We start from the raw sequence: 17,294 nt of genomic DNA, 5'->3' as shown, positions 1-17,294 counted from the left end.
GTCATTGAGTTGCAAGCAGTTTTCTGCCGTCCAGTCTCTGATGGCATTGACACAGTCCAGGAGCCGAGTTAATGTGAATGCCTCGCTGGGTTTAAATGACAGATGAAGTTGGATGTCGTCTGCATATAAGTGATAGGACACATTATAGCTTTTTATGATCGGTCCCAAAGGTAACAGATAAAGGGAAAATAACAAAGGCCCCAGAACCGAGCCCTGCGGTACACCACAAGAAAGTGGAGAGGTAACAGACACAAAATCACCCACAGAGACATTGAAACTTCTGTCACTGAGGTAAGATGTAAACCAGTCTAACGCTATGCCAGATATGCCCACCCAATCACGTAGCCTCTTAATCAGGATGTCATGGTCTACAGTGTCAAATGCAGAACTGAGATCCAGAAGAACTAACACAGAGCAGTCACCTGCATCAGCACACATGAGAATGTCATTTGAAACCCTCAGGAGAGCGGTTTCAGTAGAGTGTTGCTTACGAAACCCAGACTGGAACTTGTCGTACATATTGTGCCTCTCCAGTGCAGCAGTAAGTTGTTTGGCCACCACTTTCTCTAAAATTTTGGACAGGAAAGGCAGTTTTGATATGGGCCTGTAGTTCATGGGCAAAGCTGGATCTAAGTTAGGTTTCTTTAATATGGGCTGGATAGTGGCATGTTTGAAATAGGAAGGGACAATTCCTGTAGACAATGAGGAATTGACAATAGATGTTACTGCAGGGCCAATAGTTAGCAGAACGTTCTTAAATAGAGAGGATGGAATTATATCCAGAGGGCAAGTTGATGGCTTTGTTTTGGTAATTAAGTCCATCAGGTCTTGAAGGCTTTTATATATGGGTATAAATATGTAGAAGGATAAAAAACACAGCTTCAAATTAATACACATAGCTCCAGAGCCAGAGTTGTTTTCCTGTGAATACCAGAAACAAGGCTTGAGGGAAATCAAAGCAAAAGGTTAAGCTGAATCATGTGTGTGACATTTCTCCACCTGAGTCCTCCTGCTAATTAGAGCTTGGGAGGAATTAGCATTTCTATGTTGATGAAGGAGTCTGACAGGAGGAATTCACACATGCAGTAAAGGAACGAGGCTCACAGCTGGAATTAGATTCAGCCGCGGTGATTTAGCCAGGTGTCAAAATAACAGAAAACTTAATTTATTTTGTTTTGCAAGAACACAGACACTGGTTAACAGGGTTGACAGGGAGTGAAGGTGTCCCGTTTTGGGTAGTAAAAGACACTGAGGTGTAGAAGGAGAGCGGAAAAAAAACAACCCTGCACTATCATGTCCTCCAAACAAAGGATTAAATACTTTTTGTGTGTTCAAAGGTTTAATTTTCTACAAATTTCACTTCAAAGAGGCGATAATTAAGATTAGCATCCGCACTTTATTTGCCAAGCTGAATAGAAAAATGTGTACCTTTTTTTTTAATTAGACTGCAATTGTGGGTGATTAACACTTTATATAACAACTCATGTTCTTCAACAAAATTATATTAAATTCATCAAGCTGTGTTTTATCTTCAACCGCTGCACCAGTTCCACTTTAATGGACTTCTAGTGCTATGAAAACACAAATTTATATGAAAATATCGAATATATGCTTTCATAGCTTGAAATATTGTCTTTTTGGTCATTGTGGTCATTTTCAAAAAGAATGCCCTGCTAGAATATTCATCCAGGTACAATGCACAAGCAGAGGGTTTAAAACATGGTGTGTCCCTGCCTTCAAAGCAGTCTGGCAGTCCAATAATGTAATAAACTTCTGAGGACTTTGTTTCCAAAATCAAATTTTGGAAAATTAAACCTTTTTGTCAAAAGTGAGGCGACACAATTGAGGGACATAGAGCCTGGAGTCATTCAGCTTAGCTTAAAGCAGTGGTCACCAAGCTTTTTAAGCCCAAGATCCCTGACCTCTGCCTTGGTGACAGGCAAGATCTACCTATTGAGGCATTGAGAGAAAAAGACTGTCCAGACCAGGGGCGTTTCTAGGGTTCAAAGCAAGGGGGGGCTTCGCCCCAAGGGGGGGTGTCATGTTTGCGCGCACAGCAATTTGTTTGGGGCCTATTTGGGGCCGCGAAAATCCATTGTTTCAGACAGTTCATAGATTGGTTCAATCAGACAGAGTGTGATTTTGCTCTGTAGTTTTGCTTGCATTCAGTATATGATAACACAAGATTTCAGGGTCATAGTGAAATTTGACAACACAAATATTAACTTTTCTCAAATAAAGAGAGAGAAATAATTGTCCTGCTTGTAAAGGAAAGACGGATAAACTAGCTTTCGCGTCACTCCTAAATCCTAACTCTTAAAGGGACCGCACACAATGGATGGAGAATGCACCTGACAGTGTCAACTTTTGAGTTGTTTACTTGTTTTATTATGAGCAGAAGGGAATAAGATTTTGATCAACATTTACATTTTGTTGTCCGTGTAGTTTTTACATACCAGTGATATTTTATGCTCATTTGGACACTATCACAGAGATAAAGATGAACTTGTTCAGTGTCAAATATACCATTCAATGGAGAAAAGAAACATGAATAACAAAAATAAAAGAACACATTTCAATGCCATCTTAATTATCGAATGATAAATATTGCATGATGGGCTGAAATGGAAGGTACCCAATGCATTCACTATAATCAAGTCAAACTAGGATTACAATGTACAGAGAAAAACACTATAGGATCAACCCGTCTATGAACTACGGACTACGGAATAGATGTAGTTGACACTTGTTTGGCAGAATAATCTTTTCATTAAAACACAATACAAAAGGAATAAAAAGCTACACCTCTACAGTTCCATCTCTCCAGGGCAAATCAATAAACATCTACTTTCTGCAATTTAGTGAAACGAGAGGAGGGAATTCTTGGAAGGTTCTTGTTAAATTCCTTTCAAATGTGTCTTCTTGTGTTCTGACTGAGATGTGTTATGCAATAACACCAAGTCCTCACATACTATGATTCTCACATAAGTCTACAGTGTCAAGCAATTACCTCCAGAAGGAAATGGAACCGGGGGAGAGATATAGCTCAAGGTTGTTGAATATTTGATTGTTTGCTATTTTTCTCCATGCTTCCATTTAAGTGACAGCTTCTCCCAGGAAAACACTCACACATCCTCTCTGCCTTACACACATGCCCACTCAGTATTCTATCAAAATGATGGCCCATGAGTGCGTCCACTCAGACAGTGCAACCTGAGGACACATCACATCAGTCTACCTCAAGACATAAAGCCTTGGCAGTTGGCTGTCACCTCTCTGTGCATGTTTTACAAGTGCTACATCACATATAATGGGTGATAAGCTTAGACACGTACACCTTACACGTACACCAAAGGTTGTGGACCTTTCACTTGTCTGTCCCCATTGTCCATCTATAGGCACTCACCTATTTCATATTTCCTATGTTAAAAGTGGAATAATTATTGAGGAAAAATAATGTTACGACTCTAAAACAATTCACTTCAGCAGCTTAGGAATCTGCTGCACACTACTGAGCATTCAATCACTGACACTCCTACTATCTCCTCTCTGAAATAACCGAAGGGGAACAAGTTGATCTTTTTAGGAACAATAAACACATTAGTGATGCTTGACAGGTGATGGCTTCCTCTGGAAATAAGATGCCTCCCCAGTTCACAGTGTCAAATGTAGACAGCTGCCGCCACAAGTCACCTCCCATGGCTGACATGCCAGACAGTTTTTCAATCATTTAAAAGAAGAGATACCAATTCCACACCGAGGCTAATTTAGCCAAAGCACCAGATTAGTTTAACTACCAAAAGTGCCACTCCGACCGGTAATATATGCACTCATGGTTGTTGTTGTTTAGCCCCGTTGACTCGGTTGACATTGACTCACATAATGTGGGGACCTCATGTGGATAATGAATTACAAACCAAATTCATGAAGTGCATGAAATATGGGATGATGAAATGTGCTGAAATCTCCTGTGTCCTGATTCTGGCTGTATGAGGTCAACGTTTGCCAGAAGTTTGTCTCTTAGTGATTTAGCATTGTAAAATTGTGCAGAGAAGGTATTTCAAAGTCATTGTTTGTATCATAATCAATATTACTTTCTCAAAAAGAAGAAAAAGAGGGGGGTAACAGCTAGCCTCTAAAGATGAACAAAATCCACCAGCAACTCTAAAGCTCACTAATTAACATGGTATTATGTTTCCAGTTTTTATGCTGCTGACCCGTAGCATCACATTTAGCAGACCGATACAAGAGCGGCATCAATCTTCTCATCTTACTCTCGGCAAGAGGTGAAAAAGCTAATTTAGAAGATCTACAGAGATAGACTCAGCAATATAAAGAGCTGTTTTTTTGTTCATCCAGAGCTTGAGGCTGTCAGCTTGTATAGGTTTATGTCTCTTGTAGATATTGTAGAAAAAGTTTGTGAACCACTGGTCATATGTGGAGGAGTGGAATATGAGAAATAAAGGCAACTTCAAGGAGAGGGCATATTAGAGCGATATATCAGCGGGAAGAGAGGGTGATGTCAGGTAATTCTTAAAAAGATGAGTTTCTCAGCTTATGAAGGAAGATGGACTGTGATATTCTCACTGGAGTAGCAAGGTCATTGCGCCAAACAGGGGAGCCAGTATAGGAAGGAGAGTTGGGTCCCGGTGGACCATTTATTTTTAATGTGTTCTCATCTGCCTCCATACAAAGCTCTGTCGGGGTCTTAAAAAACCCTCTCGGTGCTCTTGACAAGAGTCCTCGGCTCACTGAGAATGATGGGTGAGTATGGCTGAATGGCCTGCCAGGTCCATAATGTTTTGATGTAGTGCAATACACACCAATAGTCTGGAGAGCAAATACAGATATCAAAGCATCTGAGGAAATCAATGAATAGAGGCTGCTCAGGGACAATATATTTATATTTATATTTCTAGGAAATATGAAGGTGCATTTGTGCTGCGATGCTTTATCCTGTCCTTACCGCTGATGATGTTGGCGGTCACAGTTAAGCAGCTAGGATTGTAGAGCCATTAATTCATTCAGGGTGTTTACGGCCCAAACCACAGCTCACATATTGCATCAAAGGGATCTCACTGATTTGTACAGGTGGGAAGCTGATGGACGGATGGGGGCAGGAGAGGGCAGCTCACTGCGGGTAATGCGCCGCTCTGCCTTTTCGGAACACAGAAAGGCTCAAAACACAAAGCAATTCAGCAGTGTTTTTTCTAGTTTTCTAAAAATGATAAACTTCATAAGAAAAATATTCAGAATAATCTAGTGCAAAGAAGAGATAAGCTCCATCCCACAAGTGATCCTGAAGAGAAGCCATCAGGGGTCACACTGACACATGTTGAAGCGAGATTTTACTGCAGGCAATTAAACACAATACAGGAGCTCGGGTGCACATAAATTAACTTTTTTTTATTATTTCTGAGGCAATTTGGCCTTCAAATAAGTGTTTACTTATTCACAAAACGAGAAGAGAGAGATTGCCGTTAAAATAGCATCAATCAACATGCGCGCCTTGTAGGAGAACATTGCCGAAGCTCAGCGGGAACGGAGGATTAATCACACGGCTCTGTCAGTCAGCGCTGACATGGAGGACAGTGGGTTGACTCCTCCTACTTGATAATACATAAAGACTGATGTGTGTTTTTTTGAGACACAAAACGTCCCGCATGAGTAATAAGCAGGGGCTTTATTAGGGGCCCAGGAAGAGAAAGATGGAGGTGGAGGAGGAGGAGGAGGGGGGGGCGGTTTTTGTGCCAGTGATGTCTAGTGGAAGTCGGTGCACGGTGATGGACACCGTGGAGGTCAGACACACATCCTTACCTGGGAAGAAGTTATCTCCAAGGAAATTAATGGTGTGTGTGTGTGTGTGAGTGTGAGAGTGAGAGAGAGAAAGAGAGAGAGAGAGATGGACCAACAGAGGGTGGAAAAACACAGAGGAGAGGGGAAGAGATCAGGAGAGAAAAAAAAAGAGTTTCCAAACTATGCATTATGAAGAGGGCGGATGCAGAGGAAGGAATTAGCTATAATGGTGCTCTCAGTGTGGCTTCACTGAGCTTACAGATACCATGTTTAAACACGGTATCTGTAATAAACCCTCAGTAAAACCATCTGTTCATCAGTAGATATCTAACTGCAGCAGGTCCTTGATAATTGTTCCTTGTACTGGTGAGCAAGCACATTACAATAAAAAAAAAATGCATGTAAATAGATGTATTATGCACAATGGAAACATTTCACTCTGGTTTATTTTATGTTTTTTCTTCAAGCCACCGTGAAATAAATTGCGGTTTAAATAGGGAGATACATGTTTCTTTTTTTCTGCTCCCTTCAATCTCCCAGATTTGACATGATAAACTGTTGACCAGAGTGACGGCACTTACTCATAATCTACTGTATAAAAGCAGAAGCTCAACGAAAATGTCAACAGAAAGCCCCTGGAAGGCCACTGCAAGGCTTTAAAGGGTTCTTCTAATCCTGGGTGAAGCAGCAGAGCCTTCATGTTTTTACCCCCTCCATCCTCAATGCATCTTCTGATTGTTAAAGGTTGTGTATGTGCGTGTGTGTATGGGGGGGGGGGGGGCTTTATTAGCATTAGCATTCTCAGAGCATCCCCGCATGCGGAGGATCTGCGCGGAAAAACCCGCCGCTCTCTCCTCCTAATTCTCAGATGGCAGCCGTGACCTACTTTCCACCAAGACTGGCTCATGCAAACTTGATGATGTGCTTATAACAGAAGAGCCCGTCGCGCAGCGCCTGGGGTGAGCCTCGCAATGCGGAGGCGGCAGGGGGTCTGTGTGGTAAGGACCCGACTGGCAGGACGTGCGTTGAGCAACTCCGTCATGGGACGCCTAGAAGCCATCCGCGGCCCTGACACTGACACGGCACGGGGACAGAGATGCAACGAGGCTGTCATGATCACCTGAACCCCGTAGGACAAAGCCCTACTTATTTCAAAGTCATTTTACAGCCTAAGAAGAGCCAATGATTAATACATTTGAATATGTCTCTCGTGAAACATTAAAAATTCCCCCCCTGCTAGCACTGCAGCTATGTATACATTTGTGAAATAGTGTTCGAGGGTGGGTAAGGAGAACAAACACAATCTTGTATTCTCCTTCTTACCAAAATCTTTGAAACATCTAAAAAGCACAGAATTATTCTAAATAACTCATTTTTTTGGTACAGACGAAATGTATTCAGAGGATCAAAGACTATGGAGTACCGAAAGTCAGCGTCAACTGCCTGGCCTGATTTATCTAATCTTTTTTTACTGATTTACTTATTGAGATTTTTCCAGTTTTAAGCTATTTCATTGAGCCCATTCAGCCCTTTTTACTTGAGAAGTGGAAAAAAAATCTAAATTTTCTAAGTCCTTCAAAAAAGGTATTTGATTGATCATTATATGCATAAAAGCAAGTCCTGCCGCGTCCATCCTGCATTTCTAAAATATTGATTCATTTTAGTGAATTGATGTAGTGGTCAATTGTGATGCCATTACAGTAAATCTGGCAACCTGCTGCCGCGCAAATAATTTGCAACTTATTATTTTGAGTGGAAAAAAAACATTTATCAATTATTTGATCACATAGTTTTTGATTCAAATCAAAATTTTGCCACTTTGAGAATATTTAATTCAAGCAACCTTCTGTTAAGTCATTCACCATTTGAGAAGTTTGACTTGCTTGTAAAAAAAAAAAGGGTTTATTTTTCTCAAAGTGATCAAAAAAGTGTTTGGTTTCAGGTCTCGCATCGGCACGAAATCAAACGTTCCCCGGCTTTATTCAAAAGTAAATGCATCAAACAGTTAACACAGACCAACGGTGAGCGTCACATCAGAACATAACGGAGCGTGACGTTTTTGTTTTCTATGTGCTCAGATACGAAGCGGGTATCCAAGGCTGATGTCAGGCAGCTAACAGAGGGTAAGTGAGGTTTAGGTGTAATTTATTTGTGCCTTCAAATGATACGAACACACTAAAAACCACACATCACATAGAGAAACCCCAGCAGGCTTGTAAAAGAAAAGATCTCAGCCCCGAAGAGCAAAAATAAAGAAATAAAACTTAATCAAATAGAAAACGACAGAGAAATATCAAGGTGACAAAGAAAACTAAATCAAGATGAAAAACCGATACGGGTGAGCTGGGCATCAGAAACCCAGACATCAAAAAGTCACACAGCGAAGAGAAGAGAACAAAGACAAAGATGTGGATAAAGAACAGGCGGCGGGGAAATAAATACATATACTGGCAGTGAGGTGGGCAAAGTAGGAGTGTTGCAGTCAGCATCAAAGTGAGCGAGTGCTTGTGGATGAAAAGGCTCCAATCTGCGCATCCACCTAACAACCGAGATTAGGGGGCCGAGCAAAACCCTTTGACCTGGTTCCAGCTGACTGGGCCTGAAACAATTGAAGTTGTAACTTATTTCCCCAAAAGATATTAATTCAGAATCTCTGACAATGCACACAGCCTGCAAGCCTGTTATTGCCAATTCAACTGGATTACATTATCAAATATCCAAAAAGTATTTTGGCTTTACTGGCAGGTATCACATCGAGGAGATATGCCACACATTTATTCCGGCGTTGAAATAAACATTATTCTACGACGCATTTTCGTTCAACGCAATTCTGCGACTGACTCTACACATCGATCAGTTTACAAACCAGCCTGCAGAGGTTGAGAAAATGTTGGGACTAAAGACTTTAGGAATTAACCTGATGATGTCAGGGTGGCCCAAACTGGAGGTGTAAAGGCATGAAGGGAGGGTCGAATGGAAGACAATGAGAGCTGCATCAGGGGAAATAACAACAGAATACAGGGACTAAAATTCAGGTCTCAGCCTGCACTGCAACCATTTTTCTTTATTCCCAGTTTAACAGGGAGTTAACTTATCAATTATCATTCAGAAGCCTTTAAATAGCAGATGTGTGGATTTGAAGCTCATTATGTGTATTCGTTTTTGTGTTCTCTTTAATATCGTGAAATTTTAACAACATTAAGCCCAGTGGGTTTTCTGTCTCTTCCGTCATTGGGATATATATCTCCATAATGTGTGCAAATAAATAAACTAAACTACCTTGGCCAGTGTCACACACAAGGTGCACAGGAGCTTTACGAGGAAGAGAAAACGCTGAATTTAAAGGGACAGTGTGTCGGATTTGGCGGCATCTAGCAGTGAGGTTCTAGATTGCAACCAAGTGAAACTGAACACAAATGGCCCTATCTAGAGCCAGTGGTCTGTTTGTCCGTTCTGGGCTACCGTAGAAACCGTAGTACCGGCTCCGTTTGTACAAACAGCTCAATCTCAGGTAACCAAAACACAATGATTCTTATTTTTAGGTGATTACATAATCGAGAAAACTATTCAGTATTAAATTCTATACTACCAATAAATCCTTCTCAATTATACAAACTGTACCTTTAAGTAATGCAGTACTGCTCAGCGTCTGAGCCAGGGGGAACTGGCAGCCCACCCAAGTATAAAATAAGCGGCCCTTGGAAACATTCCTGTGTAAAACAGGTTTCTTTGGCAGCATCAGCTCGCTGGAAGGTTTTGTATGAAATGGTATCTGAAGGTGCCCACAGATCGATCATTTCAAGCAGAGAGCCATTTTTAAAAACGTGTAAAGAAAAGAGAGAGAAAGAACTTCTCAAACTACTTTTTGAGGGAGCAGAGTAACTGGCATTGAGCCAGAGTTTTTAGTGGCAATTGTTGAAAGTGATAGCTGGTGAAAACATGCAGCCACGACTCCTAGAGTGTGACTTCTTTGACTAATTCGACACTAAAAGCAATCACGATGAATCTAGCGTCATGATGCATTTTAAAGGATAGCTTGAATCCTGGGAAATTGAGATGACACAGACTTTTACTGACTGGAGGATCAAGATTGGACATCAAACAATCGACTTCACGTCGCATTTGGCAGAGCAGAAAAAAACACTGAACCATTTCGGAGTGTGGAAGTCTCAGTTTGTTTGCAGATAAACAGATGGCAATTTTACAAGTCCATATAAATCTCTTTGATTGAAGAAAGACTTTAAAAAAGCCAAAACTGTGACGCTCAAGGAGGAGCATTCTCCTTTCAAAGGCAGATAGAGGACATCTGATTTTAAAATTCACATATAGAGACAGCGATACCTTCTAAGGATTGTAAATGAAACACCATGCATAGCCAAATTTACATTTAAATGACACCACAAGACATTAAAGGCAACAGTGGGTTGGTCGTTCTGTGCCTGTATGGATACTTACTTTTCTTACAGAGCGTGTCGGTGCTGCCATTATCTCTTTAAACAGATATCTGCATATGAATGCAGAATCTACAGGCAACAGGATTTTTGAGTGTCGGAAGTGTTCTGGTTTCCGTTGGTATGTCGAGCAGTATCGACCAATCACGTTTGGGCAAAAGAGGCAGAAGGCACGGGCCCAAAATGTAATCTTGGAACCCACCGGCTATCGTCTGACCATGATTTAGCTCTTTATTAGCTGAATAAATTGTGGCTTCCCCGGAACCCCTAAAAATATTTATCGTTGCCCCCAGAGGGTGAATGCTCTTCTTGTGTCGAGTCGTCCACTAAGAATTCTTAACAAAGTAACTGAACTGTATGAGGAGACACAAAATTGTGATTCAGAGAGCAGTGTTTTCATAGCCTATGCTTTTAGACATGTCTGTAAATAGCCGACAAACGACCTATAATAATGAGATTATGATCGGCATGGTGAATATCGTACAGAATGTTTGCTGGGAAATTAACATCATTCAACCACTTTTTGTCGCCAGATGTGGAGATAAGTGGAACAGAGAATTGTAACACTTCCACGAAATATCTGCATATTCATATCCATGCGTGTAACATTCGGCTTTTACCTTTTTGTAAGTTTTGGTTAAAGGCAGTGTCTCGATGTCCTGAAAGACATATACATTTTATTGTATTTTATGCGCTGAAGAAACAAATAAATAATTCATTTTTCTATTTTTTTATTTGATTACAGATGAGTGCCTGTAGAATAATTCACAATAAATTATACGTCCATTTCATTCTCACACTACCGTCGAAAATGCCGACTATTACGCCATCACAGATGTAGCTTCTGTTAACTCTCGCAGATGGACTTAACAGCACAGCATGTATACAGTGAACTCGGCGAACACATGTACAATTATGGGAGTGCGAATGTAATGACGTACTTGAGAGCAGAGGAAACAAGGAGGGCGGAGGGGTGATTTCTATCTTAACGCATGTGATGCAGTAATTGTACAGATTCAGTTCTGATACTCTCTCTTCTCACAAACGACGCTCTAAAAAGGGGGAAAATCAGGCCAAAGGTCATCATCAGAGGTGGAAACCGATTGGATTCTGCAAAGAAACGAGCACCTGCAGTCGGAGCTGCACTTACACAAACCTTTCAAACCTGCTTCAGCTGCTCTCAGAGAGAGAGAAAAACACGTTATATTTTCCTTCGAGTATCACAGCAAGGCCTTATCTCATCCACTTCAAACAGTGATGCCTCTTGCGACGAATCTCTAATGCGAGACAACTGGAAAACTATTATCTGGACTTGGCAGTTTTCTTTGGCTGGCCGATCATCCCAACAAGTTCCCTCTCTAGTTTTCCCATCTCGATAAATTGTCCCCATCTCTCTCTCTCTCCATTTCCCTTGTGATGAGTGAAATAGACCTGCCGTTAGCGAAATGCACGCACCCAACACCTTCCAGAGAGAGCGAGAGCGAGAGAGCGAGAGACGAGGACAATTACTGACTGCTCTGTATCACTATGGTTACCGGTTATTATCTTTAAAGACCGTATTTTACTGGCCAGATCATAAATTAGCATCCAGCAAATAACTGCTATTATCAAATAGACATGTTTATTTATACGTTTCAATTAGCAGAGTACTTATGAAATATGCTGTGAGCAGCTATTCTTTTCAGCCAAATAATTAACTCGTGCTTTTATACTGCATAATTACCATACACGGAAGTGAACATGTTTGGAGACTGCGGTGTGTGTTTTTTCAATGTATACATTCCTGTCAGACGTGTAAGCGGATGTGTCGTCTCTATTGAGCTGTCATTGGGCTGCTGCTGCTGGGTGAACGTTGTGCTGTCCATGCTGAGCAGCAAGAAAACAAGAAGCGAGCTTGGCGAGGGGCTGCGAGATGCACAATTAGTCCTGGGTCAATTGAATTAGAGTGTCTCAAAGGCAAAAAAAAAGGGGAGGGGGGGGGGGGGATCAATGTGTGACTTTGTGCTTATTATAAACAGGATTTTGTGGCCATTTCGCAATGAAAATCCAAGTGGTAGTTTATTCTGCTGTCGGTCGACGTGAGAGAGGAGATGAATGACTGGAGCAGGTTTTTACAAAGAGGAAAATCTTTAGCGCACCTGACCTCTGACCCTTTGTCTCTTTACCAGCCTCAGCTGCTTCTAAAGCAGGGGTGTCAAACTCATTTTCACTCTGGGGCCACATCAGCATCACGGTCGCCCTCAAAGGGCCGGTTGTAAATGTAAGACGGTGTAAATGTAACTACGGTACTCCTAACATAGTTAGTTTCGTTTCCCGGGATATCTGTGACTTCCACAACACGTACTTCCAGTTGTGTGATTTCTCCTCCGCCATTGTTTCCTGTTGCTGGTGCAAAATGCATTCTGGGATATTTGGCTGTCCCAAGTACAGACAAGTCACCTCCGATGCATCCCGGGTAAAATGGGCAGAGCGAGCCACATCCGGGCATTAGGGCCGTGCTTGGCTCGATGTGAACTTTGAATTGGAACAGTACTTGGGCTGAGACTGATGACGTTTCAGTACAGAGAAGTACGCATGTTGAGAAACTTGTTGGAAATCCTCTTTATGGGCTGTTGCATCTCCTGTCCACCTGTTGTGATAGTTTTAATGTCGGCACACAGACAACATGCCATCTCATCACTTCGACTTTCTATCTCATAATTTCGACCATGGGGATATTTTTATTTTCACATCTAACTTTAAATTTTTGTAAAAAAAAAAAAAAAAAAAATTATTATTTTTTTTTTTTTGCTGGCGGATTCGTGGGCCACATAAAATGACGTGGCGGGCCGGGTCCGGCCCGCGGGCCGTATGTTTGACACCCCTGTTCTAAAGTGTCTGAGCTTCAAATTCCCCCTGACAAAAAAAACAACAGTCACGCAAATGACTCTGGTGCTGCAAAGAGAGCTGCTCCCAGTGTGTGCATGTAGCTGTATATATATATATATATATAGTGTGTATATATACAGAGTCGCAGGCTACCCTCTAGTGGCACAGCGAAGCGATGAGCCATGTCACAAGAATAAGTTGTCTGCAAAAAATTTAATAAAACAACGTTTACTTTATATGCAAATGAGCCCCATCGACACCAGGGGTCTTATTTTAAGGCTCCGCTGTTTTTTAAAAAAGAAAGAAAGCTTTGATGTTTGCAGACAGGATCGATGCGAGGAGGAGAGAGAGGGGGGGGGGATGCAGAATGAAAATGTAGGCTATTATTAAGGGGGGGGGCTTCTCTGGTGTAACCAAATCCTCCATGAATCCTCTGAAACCATCTTGCTATGTAGGAAGAAGGGGGGGGAGCAGCCACAAGTGACGTTTTTAACACCCATCCACCACTCTATCTAGAGCCCCGCGTCATCTTGCACATAATAAAAGTTTTTTCCGGGTCTCAAAGGACGCGGGTGGACATGAAAACCGGTCGACCCAACTGCGCCATTTCTTTCTGTTTCATTTGGCACAATCTGTCGGCGCAGTTGCCGCTGTCGCACTAGGCCGGGGGAATCGAGTGAGTGAATGGGTAAATGTCAGGGGTTGTCCGCAACATCCTTCTGTCATTTTGGACCACAAAGGCCTGCGGGGAGCCGCTGCGGAAGGAGCAACTTTATGAGGACACGCCGCACACACACACACACACACACACGCAATCCAATATCCACTTCAAAAAAAGGTTTCAAGATCAGTTTGACAAACGGTTACAAGGGATTTGTGCAGCGGCGACGGAATAAGCGCATTCGTCCTCCATGCAAAACAGATTACCCTGGCTGGTGTTCTCATTAAAAAAAGACATCGTTCATAGATTGGTGGAAGTGCAAAAAAAAAGTCACAGAGTAAGAAATAATCAGCCAACAAGTCAGATCAGTACAAAGCAACAGACAGTCTCGCAGGGGAGATGATCAATCAATATTTAAAAAAAAAAGCGCACGGCGTAATGCGCATCTACTTACATATAGGAGATGTTTTTGAATAACTCTGCTATGTCAACACTGGTCCCATTGCTCCCAGTGTCTTGCAGGGCGAGTAAAGGGAAAAACCTGCCGTTGTCGGACTTATTGCAATAGATCTCTGTTTGAGAGCAGCTGCAGGTCGGCGGGCAGTCCAGCATGGAGCTCAAATAGTCCTGGAAAACACTCATCAGGAACAAAACCCTCCACCAGCAAATCCGGATCGAATGAAACCATAGATCCATGTCTCCGGGTTGAAAGTGGGGGGTGGGGTGGGGGGGGGGGGGGGTCGAAGAGGTCCCGACGTCCTCTGGGTTAGATACCGAAAAATAGGTGAGGAGAGTGGGAAGAAGGAAGGAAGGAAGGAAGGTAAGGAGGATGGCAGTGGTGGTGCGTCTGTACAGAGGAGGCTCTATGTGAGCGTTTTCTGCCGTGGATGGATGCTGTAGTGTCCTTGCGCGTCAGAGATTGGGTGAAAAGGAGTGAGAGGGGTGTGTGTGGGGGGAGGTGGGTAAAAAAATAAAAATATCCGAAATCACAGATAAGGAAGCGAAATAACGTGAGGCTCCGGTCGTCCTTTCAGCCCAAGATGCATGGTGTCGTCCCCCCCCCCCGGAATTCCGTGTTGCTGCTGCTGCTTGATGCCGTCGTCTCTCTCCAAGCAGGACCAGGACGACTGGAGCTGAGAGGCGCCGAATGAGAAGTTGGGGCATCAAGTCCCTCCTACCGGCCACAGTCATACTGACACCTGCAGCAACTGCATGCAGCCAACAGTGAGAGAACAGCGCGTTCTGCGAAGCAAACGCGAGTGTATCATACGATCGGAATACAAATGACATAAAAATAGAAATGAAGAATGTTTGGGTAATTGAATTGACAATTGAGAAAATAAAAGGCAGATCAATTATTATTATTATCATTAAGACACACTATTAGTCTTAACATATTTATTTTTATTTTATTTATTTATTTATTTTTCAGGGACAATGCACACTAATCAACAGTTACACTGTAAGTGAGTCAGAGTTAGCCAGAGAGGCTAATTTCCATCTGCTGTCCCTGGCCAGATGTTTCAAGGCAGCCTAAAATAACAAAATTTCAAATTGAAACGGAGTTAAAATTCATAGAGAAACAGACAGCAACATATAGACAAAACCGAAACACAGCAAAAGAAAAGTGTACGACATTAAAGCAGAGCAGACATAACAGGTTTCAGCATGCGTCACGCAGAACGGACCCACCTACAGGACAAGCACATGTAACACTGAAGCACTTAACATCAAAAAAATGGAAAATAGCAACACTGATCAAGACAAATGCACAAATAGGCAAAACAAGCAGGCAGGACAGACAGTACATCAATGCTTGCACACCTGATTGGCAACAAGCCAATTCTTTAAGTTATGCTTGAATGTTTGGTACGTGTTTTGTGTGCGTATGTGTGGTGGCACAGCGCACGAGTGAGCTGCCTTCACAGAGAATGTAGATTTACTGAACGAGCTTGACCTTTGTGGAATGACACAATCACCTCTTGAAGCAGATTGAGTGAGTCTGCTGCTTTGAGTGCTTTGTTTAATAAAATCACTAAGTGGAGGTGGGGCCATACCGTGTAAAATTTTAAAAACCAGACACACATCAGTAAATTTAATGATGTTCTCCCAACTCAGGATATGATGTTTGATGAGAATATTGCAGTGATGGTGACTTTATTGCAGTGATGGTGACTTTTGGGTTTTTTATCAAGTGTTTTTAGGGCTTGTTTATGGAGAATATGAATGGATTTTAATGTCGTGCTGCTGGCTTGTGCCCAGCTGGTTAAGCAGTAGGTCAGATGGGGGATAATCATTGCATTAAAATACAATTTTGCAGCTTGCATGGTTAGACGGTATCTGATATGTCTAAAATTCATGAGATTTAATTTTAAGACATTTGTCACATGTTTTACCTGTTTTTTAAAAGAGAGATTAGAATCAATAAAAATTCCTAAATATTTAAAATCGGACACTACCTGTAGCCTCTCACCAGCAACATAAACATCTGGCTCCAGTGACACTTTGCAAGCTCTCTTTGTGAGGAACATACAAAGTCTTTTTAACATTTTGGTGAAGGCAGGACTCTGCAAGCCATTTAGTTACATTTGTCATTGTGGACGTGAGTTTAAGTGCAGCTTGTTCTTTGTTCTTTGCGTGCACATAAATCACTGTATCGTCAGCGTACATTTGAATATCACACCCATCGCAGACACCCGGCAAATCATTAATGTATAAACTGAATAGTAAAGGTCCTAAAATAGAACTCTGGGGTACTCCCACGTTATATCTTCGAGTAGATGATGTAACATCGCCCACTCTGACACACTGGGTTCTTCCTTCAAGGTAGGATTTCAGCAAGGCAAGAGACTCTTGGGAAAAGTTAAAATTTGACAGTTTGTTAATCAGGACATTGTGATTAACCGTATCAAAAGCCTTCTTCAGGTCAAGAAAAAGCGCTGCTACTACACCCCCTTTATCCATTTTAAGCTTCACATTCTCTAAGAGGAAGCATTTGACTGTTTCAGCAGAATGATTAGCCCTGTAACCAAACTGCATAGGATGCAGCTGATATGGAGAGCCGTTGAGATGTTTAATGAGTTGCTCTGCAACACATTTTTCAGCAATTTTGGAAACAGCAGGGAGGATACTGATTGGCCGATAATTGGAGACATCGGTTGAATCTCCTGACTTAAAAATGGATGTTACTATGGCTGATTTCCATCCTTTTGGAAACACACAGAGATTTTTTGACAATGCTTGTGATCGGGTGAGCGAGTGTGCCTTTATGTTTCTTTAGAATAATATTGTCAATTCCATAAACATATTTGGCCCTAGAGTTCTTGAGTGAGCCTAGAACTCTGGTGACAGTAGATTCAGAGACGTCTTGAATAGAGAAGCATGGTTGACCTTCATTTACTGGTGTAGGATCAAATTGACCAATACTGGAGCGTCGAGTTAAAGCTTCCACTGAGTTGATAAAGTATGAATTGAAAGCTGTACAAATTACAACTTCATCTTGTGTAAGGCACCCATTC

The 17,294-nt window shown here is 42.0% G+C and overlaps 1 protein-coding gene across 1 annotated transcript in view; it reads right to left on the bottom strand.

The window, feature by feature from the left end:
• Positions 1-14,365, bottom strand: part of ntrk3b (neurotrophic tyrosine kinase, receptor, type 3b) — a gene marked incomplete at its 3' end in the record, with an annotated part of 159,687 nt that extends 145,322 nt beyond the window's left edge. The window contains exon 1 of the mRNA XM_079294337.1: positions 14,231-14,365. The remainder of the gene's footprint in view (positions 1-14,230) is intronic.
• Between the last annotated feature and the right edge of the window lie 2,929 nt (positions 14,366-17,294).

This window comes from Melanostigma gelatinosum (assembly GCF_949748355.1).
Source record: "Melanostigma gelatinosum genome assembly, chromosome: 2".
In the NCBI taxonomy this organism is placed as follows: domain Eukaryota; kingdom Metazoa; phylum Chordata; class Actinopteri; order Perciformes; family Zoarcidae; genus Melanostigma; species Melanostigma gelatinosum.
This window is presented reverse-complemented; position numbering and strand designations above follow the sequence as displayed.